The sequence below is a fragment of the Galeopterus variegatus genome, unplaced genomic scaffold (assembly GCF_000696425.1).
Source record: "Galeopterus variegatus unplaced genomic scaffold, G_variegatus-3.0.2 Scaffold3462, whole genome shotgun sequence".
Classification (NCBI taxonomy): Eukaryota; Metazoa; Chordata; class Mammalia; order Dermoptera; family Cynocephalidae; genus Galeopterus; species Galeopterus variegatus.
In genome coordinates, this window is record NW_007729573.1 from 66,581 (window position 1) to 89,402 (window position 22,822).

The 22,822-nt window shown below is 40.7% G+C and overlaps 1 pseudogene; it reads right to left on the minus strand.

The window, feature by feature from the left end:
* The window catches only part of LOC103600794, a 26,161-nt pseudogene extending 6,033 nt beyond the window's left edge, over positions 1-20,128 (minus strand).
* Between the last annotated feature and the right edge of the window lie 2,694 nt (positions 20,129-22,822).

The window sequence follows — 22,822 nt, forward strand, 5'->3', positions numbered from 1 at the left end:
AAAAAAAAAAAAAAAAAGGAAAAAAAAAAGACTCCATTATCATTCATAATGCAGACTAAAGTATTTGTTTAAAAAACTATGTCTGGGGGCTGGCCCTGTGGCTCACTCGGGACAGTGCGGTGCTGGTAGCACCGAGGCCGTGGGTTCGGATCCTATATGGGGATGGCCAGTGCGCTCACTGGCTGAGCATGGTGCAGAGAGGGTTGAGATCCCCCTACCGGTCAGGGAAAAAAAAAAAAAAAAAAAAAACTATGTCTGGGGTTTGCTTTTAAATAATCCCTGGGGGTGGAGAGAGAGGGATAACACTGGTGAAACAAGCTTGGATGAGCTGGTGACTGTTGAAACTAGGCAATAGGACAGAGGGGTTCATTGTACTATATTCTGCTTTTTTATGTTTGAAATTTTTATGATAAAAAGTGTTTAAAATACATAAAGTAAATATAGCAGATTGATAATCATTGTTAAATCTAGGTGATACAATGTAATCTCACAAGGGTGAGAAACCAGTCTATATTTTAATGTATGTTTGAAGATTATAAATAATAGATTAAAAAATACAGGTTCCTCAACCCCTAAATCCTCTTGCCCTTTCTGGACCCAAATCTCTACAGGTGGGGTATAGGCAGATATATTTTTAAAGCATCAAGAGCTAGGAACCTCTAGTATCTCTCTATTAATGTGATTTTGCTACTTATATTACTTAATAGCAACACATCTGTATTTCTTATAAAATACTTTATATTTTTAATATTTCATTAACTTGAAAAAGCTTTACACCCACACACCCATCCATACCCTGTTAATATAAATTTAAAAGAATTTATTGTGTGTTATCTGTATATACTTCCTTGGGATGATATTTCACAATCTACTTAAAAAATAATGCTACTATCTTGATTTTTTAATCATAGTAAATGAAAAGTAAATGGGAATTCTGAGGTGATGGACTTCAGGAAAGGATACTTTCTAAATACATTAGCAGGATGATTTCACAATGCATCATTCCAAATACAAATGTTTTCCAGTAGCAGGTAGAGAAATAGTAATTATCCATTTACTCTTAATAGACTAGTNTGAGGTGATGGACTTCAGGAAAGGATACTTTCTAAATACATTAGCAGGATGATTTCACAATGCATCATTCTAAATACAAATGTTTTCCAGTAGCAGGTAGAGAAATAGTAATTATCCATTTACTCTTAATAGACTAGTATTAGCCTTCTATTGTTGCTGTAACAAATCACCACAACTTAGTGAGTTAAAACAATGCAAATTTATTATCTTACAGTCCTGGAGGTCAGAAATCTGAAATGGCTCTTATGGGGCTAAAATCAAGGTGTCAGCAATGCTGCTTTCCTTCTAGAAGCGCTCCTTTTACATCTTCTAGAGGCTTCTCACATGTCTTGGCTCATGGCCACATTACTCCAACCTCTGCTCCCACTGTCTCATCTCCTTCTCTTACTCTGGCCTCCTGCCTCCCTAGGATAAGGAACCTTGTGTTTATATCAGGCTCCTCCTGATAATCTAGGATAATCTCCACATCTCAAGATCTTTAATCACATCTACAAAGTCCCTTTTGCATGTAAGGTAACATATTCACAGGTTCCAGGGATTAGGACACGTACATCTTTGGTGGACCGTATTCTGTCTACCACGATACTCTGTTATTTTGCCCTGCCCCTCGGAATTCAGTGTATTAGACAGCTATTGCTGCAATAATGTTGTGTAACAAACTATTCCAAAAGTTGGTGGCATGTCTTTCTTCTTATTTGTGGGGCAAAGGTCAGCTGAGGTGGCTCGGTTTCAGGGTGAGAGTTGGATGGCTTTGCTCCAGGATTAAGGTTGGGTTTGTGTCTGCTCTCCATGTTTCAACCTGGGGTCCAGGCTGAGGGGTGGTGAATATCTGGGGCATTCTCTTTCCTGCACAATCACAAGCATGTAAGAGGATAAACTGTATTGATCTATATATGTTGCTTATAACAAAATACCTGGAACTGGGTAATTTATAAGAAAACAGAATTTATTGCTTATAGTTTCGGCAGCTGGGAAGTCCAAAGTCAAAGGAACACATCTGGTGAAGGCCTTGTTGGTGGCGACAATGACCCAGGGGTCTCATGTGGCAGAATGGTGGAGCAGAGAGAAAGGCTCTCATGTGCTGTCCTTTTAAAGCCCTCAGAACCATGCCCATAACCACCATTATTAATCTATTCATTAGGGCATGGTCCTGAGAATCCACTCACCTTCAAGGCCCCACCTTTCAATTACCATAATAGGATTTCCCACCTTCTTAACAGTCACAGCCGGGATATGCTATTTAAGATGGCAGAGAAGGACTCTGTGTGTAAGTACCTGAGCCAGCATGAGCTAAGCTGAGAATGGGGGAGTTGGGGAAATATTTATAAAAAGGCTACAGAGGTGTCATGAAACACAAAGGCACAAGAGCAGGTGGGAGCCAGAGAACACACTGCCCTATGTTGTCTCTGCTTCACTACCTCATTCTCTCCAAAGATTTGCTTTCTCTCTCCCCAGGCAACAAGGAGGGTACAAGATGTAAACCCTCCATTTCCAAAAGTTTTATATTTCAGGACTAGACATACACAGAGACTGGCTAACTCTCTCCAGGTTTCCCTCAAACTCCCAAGACAGAGAATTTTCTTCACCCCTGTTCCAATCAACAAGCCAACAGGCCAGCAAAATAAACATGGCTTCCAAGGGCCTTGGTACAGACTCTAAGAGGACTCCTGTCTCCTCATTTTCACACCCTTGCGTGACACTCCCTCCCATACCCCTTGGGTGTGGGCTGGACTTATGAACTCACTTCTAGTGAATAAAACAGAAGAGAGTGATGTCACTTCTAAGATTATTATTAAAAGACTGTGCTTTTACCCGAGGCACATGCACTCTCTTGAATCACTTGCTCTGGGGGCCCCTGCACCTTGTCATGAGATAGCCTGGAGCAAAGGCCCATGTGACAAGAGATCAAGACCTGTCAACAGCCACATGAGCAAGCTTGGCAGTGGATCTTCACCCCCACCTCAGTGGACCCTTCAGATGAAGCATCAGCACCAGCCAACAGCTTGACAGCAACCTTATGAGAGACCTTGAGCCAGAGATATCCATCTAAGCCATACCTGGATTCCTGACTCACAGAAACTGAGAGATAATAAACATTTATTTTAAGTCTTGAAGGTTTGGAGCAATTTTTTATGCAAAGTAATTTTCCCCAAAGGAAGACAAGTTACTAGTGAGCTAGGTGGACACTCCAAAATATGTCTACTAAAGTCTATAACACATTTTTAAATATTCATACCCCAAGTAATTAAAATAAACAAGTTTTACACTTAAAAAGCTAATCCCCCAGCCATGTAGAAAGCTTATCTGTCCAAAATGAATCATTCCCTAAAGTTCCACACAACCAAATTTTTAGCATACACATGTTGAAATGCTCATAGGTACCTCAGTCTTGTCATTTGATAGCTCCCTCCTGGGTGAATTATCCAGACCTCTAATGTTCTCTCCTTCACCTTCCTGCTGCCTTCCTTTTCATTCTTACACTCTTCATTATCACTCCACTTAGACTGCTGGCAGGAGGATGTTACGATACACAGACAGGTCAAGTTTGCTGCAGATAGGAAGCTCTGACTGAAGGCTTCATGGATTTGCAAGTGGAAACAATTGGAAGATTTTTAGTGTTGTATGTATGTTGGCTTTGTTTTCTACAATATATCACTTTCCCAATTATCATGGGTAATTAGGAATTATATACTCAGGTTTGCAACTCCAGCTCTAGTCAAACCTAGAGCTTAAAGCTTTAGTAAGAACTTTGTGTTTGCAAGACACTATGGAAATGTAACAGTGAAGATGTGCAGCCCTTGCCCTCAGGAAGCTGACAACCCTGTGGAGGGAAAATATTTAAATACATAAAACTATTTGAAAACAATAACTATGTGGTATAGACCAAAGTGTAATTGAAATTCAGAGAAGTGAGAAGTCTGTCTAGAACTGGAGTAATCAAAGGAAGATTTAGGAGATGATAAGACCTGAGTTGGGTATGAAGAGTAGAGAGAATTTAGAAAGAAGAAATTAAAGAGGTCAAGTGCTACAGGTAAAGGAACAGAGGGAGAGAAAAGAATTCTTGAATCTCATTTAGATTTTTACTTGCATGAATCTATTGTTTTAAGCATAAATAGTGTCTAATATAAAAATAATGTAATTGTGTTCAATAGCCATGATCCTTTAAGCCTGGGGAATGCTGATGGGACAGACATGGAAAACAAGGAATGGATGTTTCCTTTCAGTCTCCAAAACTGGCATTCCAAGCAAGTTTTATAGAAGGAGGAAAAAGCTCTTTGCCCATTTCCGTTGTTCACAACCCCCTCCCACTTTCAACTTCCTTCCACCCTGTCAGCACCCAGTACTGTTACCAAGAAAAGTCTGTTATTACCCTTTCTACCCTCCTTAGAATCCATCTGTCCTCTGTCCTCCAATCTGCTTGTGGCATCTTGGGATTCTTGCAAAATTCTTATCAGGAGCATTAACAAGACCCCCATCAAGGGCGCATTTGAACACTGCACAAAGATACCTGATGGAGAGAATTGGAAGGGGTTAAAATCCAGCCCAGCCCCTAGGAGGGGCTGCATTTACCCTGTAGAAGGACTGTCTTTTATAATTCATCTGCCCAGAGAAGTAGTATTTTTGCAGTTTGCACAAAGGCATGCTATATACTAGCAGTGGTCCTGAGCACTGCCAGATCCAAGCTTTGCTAGACATTTTGAGGTCAATGCTATAACTTGGGTCCCCCTCCCCTCATGTCCATCATCAATTGATCTGAAAATAATGCAATAACATGGATCCTACATATCAACTAGGGTGAACCTGACCAGTTTCCTCGATGACAATGAGAGAATGTGGGTTATTTTCATGTTGCTCCATTTACTATATAAGGAAATGCACAATGTCAGAAGACTGTAACAGGAGGCTGAAAAAGATTTGTCTCCAGACCCTAAGCCCAGAATGGCATCCTCAATTCTGATTGATACCACCATCATCAAAGAGTACTTATTACGCCAGTTGAATCAAATCACTTGGTCTATGAACTGAAGGTTTAGTTATCCCTGGTATAATTGCTCCACTCAGGCTCCCCAGGTACAGGCTGATCTGATATAAAATTCTCTTGTTTCAAAATTTTCTTGTTTCATCAGCTAAGACCTCATCAACCACAGAAAGAAAAAAGAAGAAATACTAAAAGATTTTAAAGAAGGATTATTTCAATGTTTGGAAAGGATCTTGTTTCAAAATTTTCTTGTTTCATCAGCTAAGACCTTATCAACCACAAAAAGAAAAAAGAAGAAATACTAAAAGATTTTAAAGAAGGATTATTTCAATGTTTGGAAAGGAGGAAATCATTTAATATCTCAATGGGCTGAAATGGTCATGTCTTTTTGAAATCAACATATAACATGATAATGATAATGATAAATCTTTTTTCCTAAAAATGCCTTTTCGGCACAAACTGAGCGACCACTTCACGAACAATTGGGTGCCCAAATAATTGGAAATATTTCAGAAGAGCAAATGAAGCAAAAGAAATCAGGAAAAGCAGGAAATATATGGATGCAATTTTGAGCCTAAATGAACATGCAGCACCATATACAAAATAATCAGTGAGATGTGAAAACTGATGTGGACCACTTTGATTTGAATCAACAGGGTGTGAAGGACTCTTATTAAAGGAAAACGTTGGTGCCAACTCTCCCTTGTTCAGATCCAGACAACCACGGTCCTAGCATTGGAGATGCAGAAGCCCAGGGGTGGGCTGAATCCCGTGAGGAGGCTTGAGAGCAGTTTGGGGGCAGTACTCGTGGGCTAAACTATAACTCAAAAGCCTTCCTCCTGTTATTCTTCTCCTGAAAAATTTTCCTCCCCTTTAGCAATTTTATTTTATTTATTTTATTTTTTTTATATTTTATTTTATTTTTATTTTTATTTTTTTTATTATTTTTATTTTGTCAATATACAATGTAGTTAGTTATTGTGTCCCATCACCGAAACCTCCCTCCCTCCTCCCTCTCCCCCCTCCCACCCAGGTGTGTCCCCTCCATTTTCTTGTTGTAAGAACTTAAAAAAAAAAAAGTCGTGGTTGCCTTTAGCAATTTTAAATGCCCCTTGCAATATAGGACCTCTGATTCAAGGAAAGGTGGCCTAGATTTTCAGAATAAATCTGGTGAAACTGGTATGGAGATGCTTCATAGCCATTCTTTCCAGAAAATCAACCAAGGGCAAGAAGGAGCAGCATTCTTCCTACCCCAAAGAAAGAACCAAGTACTAGTTTTTCAGAGTTCCAAGGGGCTCTGAAGACCTTCTGCAGAGGTTTCCAAACTTTGTTCAGCCAAGTACCAGGGTAACTGAGAGAGGCTACAGATGAGGAAAAGGGTGGCCTAACGGTGAGATAATTGAAGGCATTTTTAAACAACGAATTGCTTGAGGCTTCCTTCAAGATCACCTTGAAATTAACAGGAGAAAATTTGATGAAACTCTGTACTTTAGCAGAATTATATCTTGGAATCTTAATCTGTATGTAGGTTCTGTATTCTCCTCTGCCTTCTCGACAATACTCAAGGACATTTTTTTTCCCTCTTCTAGCCAAAATGGGAAGAGAAACAAAAATCGAAGATGGGGCTAGTCTGAGAATGGGACTAAAAACAAAAAACCTATGCATAAACCCTTTCCATTTAAAGACTAGATGGAAGAAGGGGTAGGAAGGGAGAGGAATGTGCAGAGGATGTATTTAGATTGGAAAAGAAGGAGGACTCCCAGAAGTCCGCAACGTGGGAAAGATAAAAAGGACTTTGTGTCTTGAAGCCTGGTGAGAGGAGTGGAAGGGTCCTCAAGGTGAGCTGACCCAGTAATTGAGGATCATCACCCAAGAGCAGGGGGCATCTTGAAGTCCTCTGTCCTCTGGAATTGAAGGTGGGAGACTTGGACACCAGGAGCACGGTTGGGGATGAGAAGAGACAAATTGCCCCCAGACCTCAATGACAAGAGAACAGAACTGAATCATTCGGGAAATTTCCTCTGAACCAAAGTAGAGGTGGACACGTTGCCCCTATTCCAGTTAAGCCCATCATAGGAGAAAGTATTGGAGAATCTTATACTAAAGAAATGGCTAAATGAACCTGGGGTAATTAAGCATTTAGATAATTAACTGACTGAGGAATTAAGGTTAAGCCAGTTCTTTTTGCCTTACAGTTCAAAGAACACATGGAGATAAAGGAATTTGCCCTGTAATTGTTTTTTATTATTATTTTCTGTATTTATAATGATGAAGGCCTGTACTGATTTTCAAAGTGCTTAATGATGTTCTTATCATTCTCCCTGGTGAAGAAACTTCCTTCTAGATAATGAATTGTTTCCTTTTTTTTTTTTTTTAACTGAGTCTGTTGTTGACTGGGGGGAATGCATGGACATGTACAAATAGCATCAAATATGTGACAACAACATTGGGGAGCATCATACATCAAAACCAGAATGCATCAAAAACATTGCAGATCTGACTAGAACAGTAGACATTGTGCTCCCTAAGAATGCCTTGATCCAAAATATCTGCCTCTTAATCTTCTTGCTGAGCCAGATAAAAAAATGGAGCAGATACTTGCAGCCAGCCATATTACAGCAGTAACTTGACCACCTCTCAGAGAGAAGATATAATTACTGAAATTTCACCAACAGTTGCATGAAAATGCTCTGAACCTCCTCTTCGGCAGCATTGACATAGCTCATAAAACTGAAAAGTCTTCAGATATCCAGATATTTGTGAGTTTGAGTTCTTGAAATAGTAAGAGAAATTGCCAGGACACCAGAATGGATATGCTGTGCTAGGTCTCTACAACTCACCTGGATTTGCCACAGTTGAGAGATTCATTGTAAAAAATCTCACTCGTTAAGCAATGAGCTATGTAGAAATCACTTTTACTTTTTTTTTTTTTTTTTTTTTTTTTTTTTTTGTGACCAGTAAGGGGATTGCAACCCTTGGCTTGGTGTCACCCGCACCGCGCTCAGCCCGTGAGCGCACCGGTCATCCCTATATAGGATCTGAACCCGCAGTGGGAGCGCCGCTGGGCTCCCAGCGCCACATTCTTCCAAGTGCGCCACTGGGTCGGCCCCACTTTTACTTTTTTCTCACAGTTTATGAATTAATTTTTTATGTTAAAACAGACATGAATTTGCAAGTATTGTCCTCCCAGAACTCATGTGGAAATCTCATTCCCAGTGTGGCAGTGTTGGGAGCTGTTTGAGTCATGGGGGTGGATCCCTCATGAATGGATTAATGCTCTCCCTGGAGGTGGGGGTAGTGAGTGAGTTCTTGCTCTATTAGTTCCCATGAGAGCTTGTTGTCTAAAAGACCCTGGCACCTCCCCTGTCTCTCTCTCTTGCTTCCTCTCACCATGTGATCTGCTTGTACCCACCAGCTGCCTGCCACTTTCCACCATGAGTAGAAGCAGCCTGAGGCCCACACCAGCTGCCGCTGTCCCAGAATCATAAGCCAAATAAACCTCTGTTCTTTATAAATTACCCAGTCTCAGGCATTCTGTTATAACAGAAAACAGACTAATACAAATATATTATAGAATTTAAATTTCTGACATAAAGAATTTTTTCATTTTCTGAAGGGACAAGGTTGCAATATGGTTCCAGAGTTCCAGAGATACCAATTTAATGCCCACAATATTAGGGACACTTAATGGGAAAGGTTAAGAAGAACTGGCCTGGAGTCAACATAAGGTATATATTGCTCAGCTTTCAAGACTGTTTATACCAGAAAAGGCAGCGCCAACAATTAAAAGCCCTTGCAATTGACAACGTTATCAAGGTGTCATCACAAAGCATTTGAGAAAAGGCAGTAATGTGCACAACATGCATGTCCAGGCAGTATATCTCAGCTTTCCTCAAACAATGGATGAACTCCGTTAGATCATGCAATCTGGAATCCACAATATTTAAATCTGCTAAAAATAAAATATTCATTAGTTGACAGAATATTTCAACTGAACATGTTTTAAAAGATGGCAAAGTTAGCTTCATCTCCAGATCCTTAATCACTTAATCGTTAGACTTTCTTTATCTTTATTATTTCTCTTGATGTGGTCTCTCTCCTCGATTAAGACAACTGAACCAAAAAAAAACCATGAAAAATCTTCCATTTCTTAGCCCAGCCATCCCTGCCTCAACTTCCCCCTCCACCTTCAGGAGGAGTCCTGCTAACTCTCTGCAATCTTATGCCTTCTGGTACCGTGCCTGCCTACCCTTCCCTGACAGGTACTTACCTCACTGCATCAGTTATTTGTGTTGTAATCAACCCTACCTATATCCTGGTAGAATTATTTTTAAATGCAGGGAAAATTATTTTGAAATGAAATGAAAACTTTGGTAATTTGATTTGCAGAAAATGAAGAACAAAGTGTCACAACCCGAGTGCTTTTAAATATGTCATAATTAATTACACATGCATCTATGTTTGGATGCTCAATTTATGACTAATTATGCAGAAAATGTAATTGCATACTGAAGTTTTCAATCGTGCCTTCTCTCCCTCTTATTTACACCAGCCAGGGGTTGTGATTTTCTCTTTTTGTTAGTGATATTTGCCACCTGTTGAAATTGTTGAAATGTTGTCAGTACACAAATAATCACATGATTTCTCCTAAAATATAATTGTTCCTATTGAGAAAATTGAAAAAAGGCCTGAAATTGTTTTCTAATTTATTCTATTTTTCAAAAAAAAAAATGTTCTTCTATATTCTTTTGTCCTCTACTGAAAATACACTTGCTAAGAAATCATATTAGACACATTCTGCCAGCTTTGTTTCTCCTATGGATTTGCAATATAGACTTTTTATTTTCTTGGAAGAGTCATAAAGCTCAAAGGAATTATGAATGACCGCCACATTTATGTCATCTAGACAGGTTTCTTTTTAATGATACTAAAGGGAATTTGTAACCTTTTCTCCGTCTTAAGATACCTAATAAAATGAATATCAAGGCAGCAAAGGAAATAAAACCAAATTTAAAACTTCCTCTGAATAAGTCATGGGAATAATAGCATTTGTGAATATTTTCTCACTGAAAGAAAAAAGAAAGAGAGAGCAAGGAGGCAAAAAATTTCAAAAGCTCTTATAATACTTAACAAGATAACAACTACTTTATTGTGTTTTTCAGAAACTCCTGAGGAAGGTTTATTTTCCCTTTTTCCATATAAGCCAAATAAATTCCAGGACCCTTTGTAGCCCAGCCTCAGAGAGGTATCACCTGTATGAGACACTGTCCAGCCTGCAAAAGCAAAAGCAATTCCAGTCTTTCTGTGTGCTCTGAAGAGCCTGTGATTGGCATTTGCAGAGCTCCACTATAAACAGTTCTGGCCTTCCAGGCTCATGGAAGCCTATGCTTCCCAGTCCCCTGCAGTCAGGCAAACCATGAAGCAGGTGCAGGCAAGAGGCTGCAAGCAGAAGTCACTTCCTGGCTAAGCTTGGAAGAGTGCTTGCGAGGTTTCCATTTCCTGTCCTCCCCTACCATTCTTAGGGCAGTGTAGTCATAAGATTAAAGCAGCTGAGGCCACCAAGTCACTACACAGAGGACACCTGCATTGGAAAGTCACTGGGACCTACATCAGACTTAGAGCAAGAAATGAATTTTTATTGTACTAAGCCACAGAGATATAGGAGTTGTTTGCTACTTGCAAGCACTAGAACCTAGCCTATCTTGCACACAAGCTTTAAAGAGAATCCAATTCCTGCTCTCTGCAGCACCTCCTGAAACCCCCTTTCTATTCCTCTAAGTTCTCTCCCAGCCCACCCTGCTGTGGAGCCTCTTCCTCTCTCAACCTCCCCACCAAGCCCAGCAATCAGTATTCTGGGGTTTTTTTCCTTCCCTTGTCCTCCCTAGTCCCGTCTGTCTCAGTATAGCCTCCAGATTCTGCCTCATAAAAAGCCCAGAGTTCAGTTGACAAAAGTCAAACATTATTTAGAGGGCTGAGGATGGGAAGAAACTGAGCTTTCAAGGGGAAAAAAAAAAAGGGGATCCCTTTGGGATGTGCAGTGCAGGGTGGAAGAGGTGGAAGCACTCACTCATACTGAAAAATGGTGTCCCTGTCATATTTGTATTTGGTTCAAAAACAAGTGTGTTAGGATTTGCACCTTAGTGACTTATTTTTCCCTGCCCAGCCTATTGCAGTTACTAACATATACTTTATCTTTGAGCGCTAGTGCTATTATTCTTTGACCTCCATTTTTCAGAGCCATCTGAGGCACTCGCCATAGCCACTGTCTGTGTGAATAGGCCCTCCAGAGTTGTGCAGTAGACAATGAGCATAACTACATGGGCACCACCTCTGTGGCACTAGTAACATGGTATTAAAAGAGTCCAAAAAAAAGCCTAACTCACATAATAGCAGTTAACATAAAAGACCATGCAAACTTTTAAGCAAGACTTTTGTTCAATTTTTCAAAAATATTATTAATAACACCCATAAATATTAGCACCTATTATTGCAAATATTGTATTAGTAGGTGAGGAGGTTACAAAAAGATGTAAGACATTATCTTGAGCCTCAAAAAGTTTGCCTGTACATAGGGGACAGAACATGTTCACGAAAACACAAATGTCAGTAGAGGATAGCACTGAATACAGGCAAAATAAGTGAAATTCGTAATAACATGTTACCATCACGGTAGGCTGAAGTGATTAAGGAAAACAATGGGAAAGGTGGGTATTGAGCTGGACCCCAATAGATGTGTGCAAATCAGAAAAGAAGAGAAGATGTGTTGAAGCTATCCATACATTTCAGGGATGAGCTGCAGCGTTTGCTGACAGGACTATAAAAGGAGACTATTTGTCATCGTGTGAGACTAAACTATTTCCAAGGCCACCCAGAACAAACTGAAAGTGAGGTTACTCTCATATTTCACAGGAATGCCTGGTAGTCACAGTTTCACACCTCAGAAAGAGCACTCCTTCATCTGCCTAATCAAAATCGTCTAATCAACACTCATCTAAGCGAGGGGGTAAAAAATGCATTATGCAGATATGGTCCCTGCCCTCTAGGGGATTACAATCTAAAACCACCTAACCTGGCTCTGACAAGTATATAGACTTAATTAACACAGATAAGGATGCAGAGTGCATTTCCTGCAAGCCTCACCGCCATCAGACAGAACAATTTGTAGTCATCACCGATTTGAGCTGAATTCAAATTAGTGACCCAAAGGCTCCACTGTCTGGGTGTTATTTTCAATCTCCTTTGCTATCCAGTCTCCAGAAGTTTCATTTTTCATTCTTACTGTGCAGTCATCATCAACTACCAAAGGGAAAGACTGCAATCCAGACACACTAAAAATAGCATTCTTGCCTTCTGAAAGCCAAACTCAGATTTATGACAGCTTTAAAATTTGGTTCTTCGTCTTAAAAGTTCAACGTTCTACAAGAACCGTGCAAAGTAATACCTACCTGGTCTTCAGAGCATGAAACACCATAACTTGATGCAGTGGGACATCAGGCCTCTATGTAATCCATTTACATTAGGGAGAGACAGCATTTTCTTTTGCTTGACCGGTTGACATGCCTTCGTGTGTTTTCCACTTAATCAGCAGAATCATTAAAGCACTGAGGGTTTTGATGGTCTCAATAAAAAACATCTATTTCTGTAGAACCTATCACTATAAATAATTTAACAAACGTATCCCACCAAAAGACTATAAAAAGAGGAAGAATTATTCTTTTGTACTTAAGTCATAGACGACTCTGAAGTTGAGCCAAAGGGAGTCGAGGCTTAAAATGAGGGCAGGATGATGTCCAACAATAAATCGTAAAGTTAAAATGGAAAGCGGGTTACAGAACAGTATAATCCAATTTCTGTTTTAAATGTATGTGTGTGTGTTTACATTTATACTTCCATTAAAAAGCTCTGGGAGAATTATATCGATATAAACTGTTAACATTACTAATCAGAGACTGGTTTATGATAGCGGGAACTTTCACATTCTCTGTGTTTTTACAATAATTTTGTCTTATCACAAAAAACAAAGGTATTTCCATTTAGGAAATACACACATATGTATAGACTATTCACAGATATATAAATTTATACCAGCACAAATCAAGCTGGATTTTGCATCTGCCAGGGTATCAAAACTTGGTTATCAGAAATGGAATGGCATTAGTTTAGGAACTTATGCTGAGAACCTAATCTCATTCTGGAACATAATTGACTGAGACTGGGGCTAAGAGGGAACTGATCTGGTTATAGGATGTGCCCCCAGAAGGGTGACCAGTAGTCCACATTACAATTTCCAAGGGAGAACTGATACCCATAGAATATTATTTGTGGGTTGGAACTTGCAGTAGCGATCTCAGGAAAACAGGTGTGCCCTGATTTCTAGGTATACAGCAGCATGTTGCTTTGGGAATGAGCAGGAGAGGTGTTCATCTGGTCGAAGCAGGGCCTCATCCAGCTGGGGAGAGAGCACAGGTAAGGGTTTGCGAGTCTAGCCCTGAACAAAAAGCTGATCACAGGGCAGGGCTCTGGTTTCAACAGAGAATTAGGGTGACAACTAGGAACCAGAACAGAATCCTAGCCAAGCCTAGGGACAGGTGGCAGGGGTAAGCACAGAGGCTGCAGTCAGGTGGGCATGCCTCATGGCAAGGCCAGCAAAGTCATTCCCGACTCCACGTGCTGGTACTGGTGGAGAGAAGGTGCCATGCTGAGCGCCCACCTTGGCTGCCCTTGGTTCAGGGACTGGGCTACAGACCGAAAGGTTTTCCTATCTAAATTAGGGCAATACTGGGCAGGTGAGATTGACACCAGCCAATTGACACCAGCAGGTGAGGCCTTTTTCACCAAAATTAAGATAATTTTTCCTCTAATTCTCACTACTTATAATATAAATAAGATGAAGTCTAGTGCCAAGACTAGGACTTCTGGAAATTTACAGAAACTCCTATTACCAAGGCCAGGATTGCCTGCTCAGTAGCTATGAGCCTTTGAGGTTCTGAGTTAACTAAGAAGACAAAGAGAAGTCTATTTCACAGAATCTTAGAAGATTTTACTGATGCCATGATATCCATCTGGAAATTAAGGCAACTAGCATGTGGCCTTTCCAGTCAACCTCATGAGTAACATGCAGAATACGTGCTCTATATGAAAGAAGAGAGAACTTCCTCACCTGGTAGCTGCAAGCTTCCCCTTTCACTTGCTCTTGTTGGCCCAGGAAGGCCAGTCCGTTCCTGCCTTCCCCCTAAAGGCTCTCAGCATCTTGAGACTTTACCATAAGTGAGCTGGCATTTTAGTCTCTACCCTTTCCAGAATCAAGAGACCAAATCTGATTCAAATTTGAATCAAGAGATCAAAAACACAGATTCTATATATAAACTAAGGGAAAACAAAATGTAGAATATTCTAAAACTATAAACACTTCAGGGACTTGCCATGAGGCTGTATTTGCTGAGCAGGGAAATGCTGGATGCTGGAGGGTACTTAGGGCCACTTATTCCTGGGGACCCTCTCCAGACCACTGCTGCTAAAGAGAGGAGCTCAAAATAGCCCCAAATCCTAATTGAAATGATCATCAACACAGTCTTGTCTTACCCAAAGGCTCTTAAAGGCAAAATATTAAATTTGTCAAGAGATGCCCTGGTTTTCAAACTATGCCTCTTTAGGAGATGGGTATTCCACTGCTAAAAAATAGAAAAATGGCTTTTCTCCCCTCCCAGTTCACAGGGGAAAAAGTCCTAAGTGAATGGACAGAATTTTCTCAGTTTTACAATTTTCTCTTCTAAATGTTTCTTAGATTTTGGTACCTGCTATTAGTGGAGGCTAGACCCATGGCAGACTGGTCTAGGGGAATTAAGTGGGTAGATTTATGGGAGGGTTAAGGGTAGGGGGAGAGGAGAAGAAATACCCAGGCTTCTCCCCCCAATTCTGCCTGCCATCTCTGGCCTTGGCCTCCCATTGGCCAAACTCAACAGGAACCAGCTATTACAGGAACATGAGGAACCACAGCTGTAGGGACCAGACTCCTGAATAACAAAATAGAGCAGGGAAGAGCAATAAATGAATCTGAAGACAAAGAGGCCAAGGACCACAACCATGGCATCTGATTTAGCAAAATTCACTGATTAGTTCTGATACGTTTAAAACATTACTGTTTCTGTATGGTGCCCACTGTGCTCCTATACCATCCTGTATTCTTGCACCTGGATAAGTTTGAGCATGACTGTTGGATTTGCTTAGCAGCCCAATATAGAGAATGGTGTATCACAGCGGTTTCAAACTGTTCCAAAGACTCAGAGGTTCCATGGAGCTCTACTTCATGGCCATCATGCAGGTAGAGAGGACTGAGCACAAACGGGCTCCAACCATCTCTCCTTCAGCCAGACTGGCATTGCTTTTATCTGTTTTGTATCACTGGGTTTGTATAAGATTTTGCTTGAACAAAGAACTTCTAGCTTAAACAGAAATTCACTGACACATCAAGTTGCTGCTAAGAATTGTCTCAATGATTGCATTTCATTTTTTCCTTTAGTTTCATATGATATTGAGTTATTATGTTCCTATGTTTTATGCTGTACCACATTTATAGAGTAAATATAAATACAGGCTACCCCAACTTAGAATGTGTACACATATGTAGTGATGAGCCATCTGTACGGAATTTCAAATGCTTTTTCCCAAAATAACATCAAAGTAGTTAGAACCTCAGATCAGCCCACACAATTACTTAATCATAATGTACCTGGAACAGGGTTCTATGCTAACAATTAATAAATTAGAACTAGGACACAATTGATGATAAAACTTTGAAAGAAAAATGTATTTCAGGTTCCTATGTGAAATACAGGAAGCTCATCTCACCTCCCTGCAGCAGGATCTGAGGCTCCCCTTCCTCACACCTTCACACCCTCCCAGGAAGGGAAAGAGAAGGTCTTTGCCAAGTCCAAGCTACTGTTAGTGGTCACTGTGGAAAAATGAGGTCAGCATTTTCCAGTCTCTTTTGAGGGACAGGACTGTGACCAATGAGAGAAAGTTAAAAGCAAGAGTTTCAGAGCAGAACAGCTGTGATGGCCATTTGCCCCCTTCCAATTTTATTGTTTGATTGATTGACTTGAGGGTTTTTTTTAGGGCTTTTATTGATGTATGATTGACAAATAAAAACTTGTATATATTTAAGGTGTACAATGTGGCATTTTGATATAAGTATAATGTATACTTGTGTAATGATTCCCACAATCAAGCTAATTAACATGTCCATTATCTGACATAGTTACCATTGTGTGTGTGTGTGTGTGTGTGTGTGTGTGTTGAGAACCTTAATATCTACTCTCTTAGCAAATTTCAAGTATACAACATTGTGTGTGTGTGTGTGTGTGTGTGTGTGTGTTGAGAACCTTAATATCTACTCTCTTAGCAAATTTCAAGTATACAATAATTATTAACTATAGTTACCATGTTGTACATTAGATCTTTGGAGCTTATTCATCTCTGACTTGATATTTTTTACTCTTCAACTGACATCTCCCCATTTTCCCCACCCCCCAGCCCCTGGCAACCATCAATCTACTCTCTGTTACTCCAAGTGTGACTTTTTTAGATTCCACATATAAGTGACATCACACAATATTTGTCTTTCTGTGTTTGGCTTATTTCACTGAGCATAATGTCCTCCAAGTTCATCTACATTGTCTCAAATGGTAGGATTTCCTTCTTTGTTAAGGCTGAATAATATGCCATTGTGTGTAGATATATCATATATATCATAATTTCTTTACCCATTTGTCTTTTGACAGACACATCGTTTCCATGTCTTGGATAATGTAAATAATGCTACAATGAACATAGAAGAGCAGGTGTCTCTTCGAGATACTGATTTCATTTTCTTCAGATATATAGGCAGAAGTGGGATTGCAGGGTCATTTGGTAGTTCTATTTTTAGTTTTTTAAGGAACCTGCATACTGTTTTCCATAATGACTGTTCCAGTTGACATTCCCACCAACACTCTACAAGAGTTCCGTTTTCTCCACATCCTCGCCAATACTTGTTATCTCTTGTCTTTTTGATTATAGCCATTCTAATAGATGTGAGGTGATATCTCATTGAGGTTTTAATTTGCATTTCCCTAATGATTAGTGATGTTGAGCACCATTTCATATACCTGTTGGCCATTTGTATGTCTTCTCTAGAAAAATGTCTATTGAGGTCTTCTGCCCATTTTTTAATTGTGTTATTTGATTTTTTACTATTGAGTTGTGTAAGTTTCTTACATTTTTTTATATTAATCTTTTTTTCAGATATATGGGATGATGGTTATTTTAGGTGTCAACCTGACTGGATTAAGGGATATCTAAGTAGCTGGGTAAAGTATCATTTCTGGGTGTGTCTGTGAGGGTGTTTCCTGAGGAGACTGGCATGTGAGTCAGTGGAGTGAGTAGGGATGATCTTCCCTCAGTGTGGGTGGGCACCATCCAATCAGCTGGGGGCCCAAATAGAATAAAAAGGCAAAGGAAACGAGAACTTACCCTCTCTTTCTCCAGAAGCTGGGACACCCTTCTTCTGCTGCCCTTGGGCATCAGAACTCCTGGTTCTTCAGCCTTTGAACTTCAGGACTTGCACCAATATTCTCCCACCCCGTCCTCAAGTCTCCAGCCTCAGACTGAGAGTTACACCATTGACTTCCCTGGTTCTGAGGCCTCCAGACTTTTACTGAGACATGCTACTGGCCTCCCTGTCTCCCCAGCTTGCAAACAGCCCATTGTGGGACTTCTCAGCCTCTATAACATCATGAGCCAATTCCTCTAATAAATCCCCTCTCCTCTATCTATCTACATTTATATATCCTGGAGAAGCCTGATATATATAGTTTGCAAATATTTTCTCTGATTCTATAGACTCACTTTTCATTTTGTTGATTGTTTCTTTTGCTACACAAAAGTTTTTAGTTTGATTTTTATTTTTGCTTTTGTTGCTTGTGCTTTTGGTATCATGTCTACAAAATCATTGCCAAAACTGATGTCAAGGAGCTTGTTTCCTTTATTTTCTTCTAAGAGTTTTAAAGTTTCAAGTCTTACATTTAAGTCTTTAATCTATTTTGAGTTGATTTTTGTGTAAAGTCTAAGATAAGGGTCTAATTTCATTCTTTTGTATGTGGATATCCAGTTTCTGTAACATCATTTATTAATCATTCATTCATTCATTTATTAAGATACTATCCTTTCCCCACTGTGTATTCTTGGCACCCTTGTCAAAGATTAGTTGACTATATATGCGTGGATTTGCCCCCTTCCAGTTTAACTCCACAATGGAGTTCACTCCTTTTCGTTTTTTCTATCAGCCCTTGAAATTGGCCTACCTACTCCCCTTCCTATTACTTCTAACCATTGTTCCTGACTATCTTAGTCTGTTTTGTGTTGCTATACCAGAATACCAGTGACTGGATAATCTATAAAGAAAAGACATTTATTTCTCATAGTTCCAGAGGCTGGGAAATCCAAGAACATGGTGCCAGCATATGACAAGAGCCTTCTTTCTGCATCATAACATGACAGAAGGGATCACATGGCAAGGAATCATGCCTGCGTGTGTGTGCAGATGTGTGCATGTGTGAGAGAAAAAGAGAGAGAGGACATCCAGCCAAACTCACTCTTTTATCAAGAGCCTACTCCCGCTATAACCCACTCCTGTGATAATGGCATTAATCCACTCATGAGGGCAGAGTCCTTGTAACCTAATCATCTCTTACAGGTCCCACCTCCTAATACCATGACACTGGCAATTAAATTTCAACATGAGTTTTGGAGGAGACATTCAAACCACAGCACTGACCATAGCTTCTCTTTTCTCTGGCCTCTGGAGAAGAGAGCCTAGCTTCATCATTTACTCCTTTCAGTATTTTCTGAGGGTTCTGACTGCTAGTGTATTACTTGGCTATGGCTGCCATAACAAAATACCACAGATGGGTGGGCTAAACAACAGAAATGTGTTTTCTCATGTTCTGGAGGCAAGAAGTCCAAGATCAAGGTGTCGGCAGGCTTGGTTTCCTCTGGGGCCTCGCTCCGTGGCTTGTGGATGGCCACCTTCTCACTGCCTCTTCACATGGTCTTTCCCCTGTGCATGCTCATGCCTGGTGTTTCTCAGTGTGTCCAAACCATCTCTTCTTATGAGGACACCAGTCAGATTGGTTTAGAACCCACCCTAATGGCCTCATTTTAACTTAATCACTTATTTAAAGACTCTGTCTCCAAAAACAGTCACATCCTGAGGTACTGAGGATTAGGGTTTCAACATAGAAATTGGGGGCCATTCTGGGGGGACACAGTTCAGTTTATAACAGCTAGTAATAGTAATGAGAAGGAAATGGGCAAGGTGTTTATGCCCTCACCCACCGTAATAGGTCACAAGGTCCCTTTGGATAATTAATAAACACATATACAAAGTTGGCATTTGCCAGTTAAGAGCCAACCTGCCCTTTACCCAGGTTCCTAGTTCCCCAGACTCAGAGATGCTAGGAGGATATCATTAGTGAGAGGGAATAGAAATGTAGCAGTCCTCTGGGCCCCTTCTGTGCTTTGAATAAATAGTATAATCTAAACTTCCTCTTCTCTCCCATCTTCATTGGCTCCCACCTATATTTCACTGACAGTAGCCAAATTCAGATGAAGTCCAGTTAAGCTGACCTCTCACCCTTCTCCTTGCTTGTTGGTGACTGGAGAAGCAATTGTATCACACTCTTGGATTGACTGATAAAGAAATGACCTCTGGCCATTTTGAATAACAACCTTTCAATTCTAAAGAAACTATAAAAGAAATTGGCCGGAGTAACCAGGTTCAGATGGTAATTCAGGGGGGCACTTTTGATTTTCCCTCCCAGGCCTTACTCCAAACTGAGTCCAAAGGCCAAAATCCAGACATTCAATAACGGTCTGCAGTAGTGCCATTGAGCCTGGAACTTGGTGGTAACTGGGGGGTCTGCAGTAGTGCCATTGAGCCTGGAACTTGGTGGTAACTGCGGGGTCTGCATAGCCAACAGCAACTGGAATGTTACTTTTGTGCAATAGGATATTAGAACGGGCTTTCTGTGCCTCCATTTCTACTGAAGCACTAATATGACAGATATCAGAATATCAGGTAGGGGGTCTGCAGTAGTGCCATTGAGCCTGGAACTTGGTGGTAACTGGGGGGTCTGCATAGCCAACAGCAACTGGAATGTTACTTTTGTGCAATAGGATATTAGAACGGGGCTTTCTGTGCCTCCATTTCTACTGAAGCACTAATATGACAGATATCAGAATATCAGGTAAGGTCGTTTCCTCACCCCCAAATAGAGAATGAAGGGGAACTTCATTAGACCTTGATGGTTAATTTTATGTGTCAGCTTGGATAAGCAATGGTACCCAGACATTTGATCAAGCATTATTAGAGATGTTTCTGCAGAAGTATTTTTTAGGTGAGATTAACATTTAAATCAGTAAACATATATGTGTATATATATGTATATAGGGGTGTGTGCGTGTGTGTGTGTGTTCTGTTTTTCTAGAAAACCCTGACTAATACAAGAACCATCAATTAAATTACAGATAGAGAAGAGGAACAGAGAAAGGGATTGAAGAGAGTTTGGTAAAAAGATTTCTTTGAAGAGAGAAGTGTTCTTGCTGTGAGTCTCAGCTCCCCCTTCAGGGGAGGGGTGAGGGATATTACCTCCCACCCCAAGTAAAGTGAGAAAGGCTTCAAGAGAACCTCTCAGAGAGCTCTGAAATGTCTTCTCTGACTCGGACTAGTGCCTAATTTGATAAAGCTAATATGGACTATACTAGGGTCTGACACCGGATCCCCTTCCCCTAGGGAAATTTAGAAGGCAGAAGAAGAGGTGACTAACAACTGCTTCAGTGGTGGTCCTTGGAAAGGCCTTTGGCCATGGGGTGAGCTTGATCTCCTGGAGTTTGTCTAGCTTCAGACGAGTGATTGCTCCCCAAAAACTAAATGTAGGCAGGTGGAGAAGAACCAGCACAGGATTTTTTTTGTCCAATGGGGCCACCCAGAGGTGTGAAGAGACCTCAAGAAGAGGCTAAAGACTTAGCACTCCATGTCCAGAGACTAAGGAAAGGCTCACAGGAAGTCACCTGAAAGAAAGACGGTTCTTCCCAGGTATAGAGAACTGGAGGATAGAGATGCCCAGCAGGGCGCCTCTGAGACACCACAGGGGAGAGAAAAGACTCAGCAGGGATCATCAACACGCTCCTGGTCCTGGAGCACAAGGAGCCCCCAGCCGAGGAAGGCCTTTGCTATTCCCGTGTCTTCCTGCCCTTCCTGAGCTTCTGCTACCCAGGACAGGAAGTGAGGACCGGGACCAGGGAGAGGGTGGAGAGTTGGAGGGCCACATCCCTTCCCCACTGAGGCTTCCACAATAAACAGGCCTATCTGGGAAAGAAGGCAGGAAAAACATCAGGCAGGTTTGGAGTTTGGCTAACACTAACCTGGGCGTTCCAATAGTCAAGCAAATCTCTGGTTATGACTTAAAGCAACTCTAAGATTATCTATTACCTATGAGTGAGTATTTCTACATAGGTTGAGTAGCTTCAACCAAGATTAGGGGAAGATTATTCCCCACTGAAGAAAGTTTAAGGAAGCAGTAGGAGGGGAGAAACAAGTTGTGTTATGATCACAATCCACACATCGCGCTTGTGCAGCATGCCAGCTACATTTGGTTGGCCCAGCTGGTGTGACTCTTGCAACAACCATCCTCAGATCTCATCCTGTTTGAGTGACAAGTGATTGAGATGATTGCTTTTGCTTTTGGAAAAATCCCCAAGGAGGAAAATGCCACCCATGTGATTTGGAGAGAAGGAACTTAGTCAAATACGAAGAACAGAACCTGGTCCAGTAGCAGAGTAGGGGCCTCTAAGATTTACAACTTTTTATATTTATTTTTACTCCTTGCTATCACAAAGTCACATAACATCATCAATGATACACGATTTTTTATTTGGAGGAGAAAGTAAGATTCACCTAGTTTCGAAAGGACACCAGATTTCTTTTATCCTTATCCCCCAGTATTTTGTTACAGAAGTTGTGACAATGAGAACCAATGAGGTTTGGAACTCCCAAAGAAATAGAGGCTGAAGATAGCGCTGAGATGGGGCCCCGGTGATGGTTTAGGTAAGTTGTTGGGCAGAGTAAGAGAGAAGCAAAGAGAGAACTATCCCAGAAACAGCACCTCAGGAAGGAGAAAGGGAAGGAGGAGCGAAAGAAAATCTCAAGAAGGGGTGACGGTGAGGCAAAGCGTTCCACCGGCCACCTGTCCCTGAGCTCCGGCAGCTGCTGCTGAGTGCCGACTCTTGTGTATAGGAGAGTCTTACATCTTGAGGCTGCTGTAGCTTCTAGTCTCTACCATCCCTGACTCTGATTACCTGGACTCAAGATAAAGTAAAACAGCAAATGCCCTACACCCTAAATCACTCTACTGAAGCTGAAAGAAAGATAAGCTTCATTACAGTAGCAAAAAGACAAATTTTTCACATAGTGAAGTTATTATAGTGCATTCTGATCAGGATAGCTTTAAATTTATACATGTACATTTCTTGCTGAAGGTGTTATTTAGTAAGATCTAAAGTAAAATTGAAAGCCAATGCATAGTGAGTTTTTTGAAATATTTATCTTACCTTCTTGACTGAAGAAATAAATTTAGTAGTTGTTTCTCGGGTAACTAAACTTTGCTGTCTGGCTTAGTTTTTTATGTATTTAATTTGACTTTAAACCTGGATTCTCTGCAAAGTTCCATAACT